At 60.9% G+C, this 4,878-nt stretch overlaps 1 pseudogene; it reads left to right on the forward strand.

Moving 5' to 3' along the window:
- Positions 1 to 549: 549 nt before the first annotated feature.
- Positions 550 to 4,053, forward strand: LOC147979456 (uncharacterized; annotated as a pseudogene).
- Positions 4,054 to 4,878: the final 825 nt, after the last annotated feature.

The raw sequence follows: 4,878 nt of genomic DNA on the forward strand, positions 1-4,878 counted from the left end.
GCAGCTCAACTGAAGTTCCGATCAGGCTTTATGTTTACTTGTCTTTGTCTTTTGCTTCTGCTGCTGTCACACCTGCATCGCCAGGAGGTGACGCGGTGGACGCGTGATGGTGGGTCCCCTGTGGCCAGTTGGCACGGGCCCACCAGTCAGGCCAGGCGGACAAGTGGAGCACGGCTATATAGCCAGCTGTAGGCCACTAGACAGGGCACGTGATGTGTAATCTCTAAACTGAACCTCTCCCCACCTAATCTGTACCTCCTCCCTTGGCGAGAACCTTCTCCCCCAAGTCTCGATCTCATCCTCTTCCCCTCCCGATCCAATCCTGCGAGGATGAGTTCATGACAGTTGGTAATCAGAGCTCAGGTTTTGCCCCAGAAATTTCGTTGCCCTCATATCCTCTCGATCCCGCCGTAACATCCACCGCACCGGGTGCGGTCTTGCTCCGGCGAGATCCGCTCGAAATCCCCAGCGGGGTTGGCCTGATTTGGAGCGAGGGCGACGGCGCCGCCCAGCAAACCTTCCGCCTAGACCCGTCACATCATCACCGCCATGTCAGAATCCACGGGAGAGCTCAAAACCATGCTGCAGGCGCTCTTGAAGCGCTTCGATGAGACCACGCTCGCGAGCGACAAGCAGCGCGAGGCCCAGATCGCGTTCAACACTCAAGTCTCCACGGATCTGGCGCACATCCGCAAGCAGCTGGACCTCACCCAAGCCGACGTCGATGAAGTTCGCCAGCAGCAGCGCGAACTACCACCTTCGCCGCCCGCAGCCGAGCGCCACCGCCCGAACACCGCCGACCACCATGACGGCGACACCCAAGCCTCTGCGGTGACTTCGCTGGAGCACGACCGCGGCGCTCGTCCTCAAGGCCCAGCCGTCCGCCTCGCCAACAACGGACCACCGCTGCTACCCACGCGACACGCCCTGTCCTACGCGGGCGTGGGGCAGACGAACGCGTTCGTGGCGGGCCGCGACGCGCACACCGGGCAGCACGAGGAGTACACGGTCAAGCCACCGAAGCACGACTTCCCGCACTTCGACGACGATGCGCCCAGCCTCTGGATCGACCGCTGCATAACCTACTTCGACCTCTATCGCGTTCCTCCACACAGCTGGGTGACAACGGCGTCGCTCTACATCGACGGCCACGCCGCACACTGGTACCAAGCGTATCGACAGACTCATCGCTCGCCGTCGTGGCAGGAGTTCACTGCGGCAATCATCACTGAATTCGCGCCTGACGAATTCGAGATGGAGATGCATAAGTTTGCTGCAACTACGCCAAACCGGCACCGTCGCCGAGTACCGGACGGCGTTCGAGACCCACATGTACCATTTGCTCGCCCTCGATGCGTCGCTCAACCCCAAGCTGTTCATCACCCAATTCCTGCTGGGCTTGCGCGACGAGTTACGGGCTGCAGTTCGCCTTCAGGAGCCATCAAGCATCACGCGTGCGGCGGTGTTGGCCCGGATCATTGAAGAAGCCAGCACGCAACGTGCTCGACCACGGATCATTCCGGCTGGGCGACCACCTCCTCCACCACCACCGCCACTGCCGCTTCCTCCTTGAGCCGTGGGGGCGCCACGGCCAGGCGGCGCTGCCGCCCCCAACGACGACCTGGCGCGCGAGCGGCAGCTGCAGGAGCACCGCCGCGCCAACGGACTCTGTTTCAAATGCGGTGATCGCTACTCCCGCGATCATCGATGCAAGCAGGCCACACAACTCCTCACGATTCAGGTGGGCGACTACGGAGAAGTACTGAGCGACGACGCGGTGCACGCCATGGACCTGCTCGACGCACCGGCTGATCAAGACCCTGAACCAGAGTGCTGCGTGCTCTCCACCCACGCGGTCGTCGGCACCGAGTCGCCGCACACCATTCGTCTGCGCGCGCTCGTCGGCAATCAAGTCATGCTGCTGCTAGTGGACTCAGGGAGCACGCACAGCTTCATCTCCCAGGCGTTCGCCGAGCGCGTGCATGCCCAAACCGTTCCCGTACCCGCGGTGGAGGTCTGTGTGGCCAACGGCGAACGCATGACCTGCAACAGCATGGTGCAAGGGCTGAACTGGTGGATTCAGGGTCACCCCTTCACCACCGATATGCGTCAACTGGAGTTGGGCGCCTACGACGGCGTGCTCGGCATGGATTGGTTGGAGCAGTTCAGTCCCATGAGCTGCCACTGGCTCGACAAGACGCTGAAATTCGAGTGCCACGGCGCAATGATCACCCTGCAAGGTGTTCGACGGAAGCAGCCCGAGCAAGTGGAGGAGATCGAGCCCGAGCAGCTGCGCAAATGGCACGCCGGCAATGACATTTGGTACATGGCCGTGCTGGATTTGCCCCGCGCACCAGAGCCACCTGCAACCAAAATTCCACCAAGTGTTCAGAGCGTTCTGACGGACTTCGCCGACGTGTTCGCCGAACCAAAGGGCCTACCTCCTCACTGTCGCTACGATCACGCAATCACCCTGGTGGACGACGCGCGCCCCGCCAACTCGCGCCCGTACCGCTACTTGCCCCTCCAGAAAGACGAGATCGAGCGCCAAGTCCACGAGATGCTCGAGTCAGACGTCATCGAGCACAGTATGAGCCCGTTCGCCACGCCTGTGCTGCTCGTCAAGAAGAAGGACGGCACCTGGCGCTTTTGCGTCGACTACCCATCGTCGACGAGTTGCTCGACGAACTGGCGGGAGCGGCCTTCTTCTCCAAGCTGGACCTCCACGCTGGTTACCACCAGATACGCATGCGCGCAGGCGACGAAGAGAAGACGGCGTTCAAGACACACCATGGCCATTTCCACTTCAAGGTCATGCCGTTCGGGCTGACGAATGCACCGGCCACGTTCCAATGCCTCATGAATGCAATCTTCGCCAAGTACGTGCGTAAATTCGTGATCATATTTTTGGATGACATCTTGATCTTCAGTGAAACTCTGGAGGAGCACCTGGAGCATCTTCGCCTCGTCCTCGCTCTGCTCCGCGAGCACCAGCTTTACACCAAGGAGTCCAAGTGCTCGTTTGCTCAAGACAGCATCTCCTACCTCGGCCACATCATCTCCAAGGACGGCGTCACCATGGACCCGGAGAAGACTCAAGCTATGGTGGCATGGCCGACCCCTTCATCTGCCACCGAGCTCCGCGGCTTCCTCAGCCTCACCGGCTACTATCGCAAGTTCATCGAGCACTACGGCATCATCGCCAAGCCGCTCACGAGCTTGCTAACCAAGAAGGGCTTCGAGTGGACCGAGAGAGCGCAGGTGGCATTTGACCTCCTCAAGCGCGCCATGGTGACCGCGCCAGTGCTCGCGCTCCCAGATTTCGCACGACCGTTCGTGATCGAGACGGACACTTGCGACACTGGCGTGGGCGCGGTGCTGGCACGGGAAGGGCACCCGGTGGCGTTTCTCAGCAAGGCCCTAGGCATGCGCAATCAGAGGTTGTCGGCGTACGAGAAGGAGTTCATCGCCGTCATGATGGCCGTGGAGAAGTGGCGCGCGTACTTGCAACGGGGCCCGTTCACCATCATCACGGACCACAAAAGTCTCTGCAACCTGCAAGATCAGCAGCTCGCCACCGATCTGCAGCGCAAGGCCATGGCCAAGCTGGTGGGACTCCAATTCAAGTTCCGCTATCGTCGCGGCAGCGACAACGGCGCTGCAGATGCTCTCTCTTGCGTGGGTGCGTCTCTGAACCTGGATGCGCTCTCCATCTGCCAGCCCGCATGGGTTCAAGAGGTGGCGAACTCCTACGCCACGGATGCCGAGGCACAGGATCGCCTGGCACGGCTCGCGATCCACAGCCCCGACGATGACGGGTACGAGCTATACAAGGGACTCATCCGCAAGCAGGAGCGCTTGTGGATCGGCAAGAACACGGCCTTGCGCACCAAGATCATCAGCACTCTGCACGACAGCGCGGTCAGAGGCCACTCTGGCGCGACGGCCACCTACCAGCGCATCAAGAAGCTTTTCGTGTGGGACGGCCTGAAGACCGACGTCACCGACTATGTGCGGCAGCGCCCAGTCTGTCAGCACGCCAAGCACGAGTAGTCCAAGCCGGCGGGCACGCTCGCACCCTTGCCCATGCTGACCGCTCCCTGGCGCGACCTCACCATGGATTTCGTGGAAGGATTGCCGCCATCGGAAGGATTCGATTCTATCATGGTGGTCGTGGATCGCCTCACCAAATCAGCGCACTTCATTCCGCTTCGTCATCCCTTCAAAGCTCCTCAGGTGGCCAAGGTTTTTTGGGATCACGTCGTCAAGCTGCACAGCATTCCAAGCTCCATTGTCTCCGACCGCGATCGCGTCTTCACCAGCGCTCTCTGGCGCGAGCTCTTTGCCAGTGCGGGCACCAAGCTGCTCTTCTCCACAGCATACCACCCCTAGACGGATGGCCAGAGCGAACGCGTCAACCAGTGCATGGAAATGTACTTGCGTTGCGCGGTGCACGACGCGCCCAGGCAATGGCGTCGCTAGCTGCCGACCGCTGAATTCTGGTACAACTCGTCGTTCCACTCCTCGATCAAATGCTCCCCCTTCAAAGCTCTGTACGGCATCGAGCCCAACCTGGCGCCATGGCGCTCTGGGACGACAAGACGATGCCCATGATTGACGGTGAGCCGTGGGACTGGGGTGTGCACACGGCAAGGCTGCGAGATCACATTCTGCGTGCCCAACACAGATTCAAGAAGCAGGCCGATCAGCATCGCACGGAGCGCTCCTTCGAGGTGGGCGACAGTGTTCTCCTCAAGCTCCAACCTTACGCACAGTCATCGGTGGCGAACCGGCCCTGTGCGAAGTTGGCGTACAAGTACTTCGGGCCATTCGTGGTGCTCGACAAGATTGGCAAGATGGCGTACAAGCTGGAGTTGC

Source organism: Triticum urartu, chromosome 3A (genome assembly GCF_056163025.1).
Source record: "Triticum urartu cultivar PI428250 chromosome 3A, HENAU_Tu73, whole genome shotgun sequence".
NCBI lineage: Eukaryota > Viridiplantae > Streptophyta > Magnoliopsida > Poales > Poaceae > Triticum > Triticum urartu.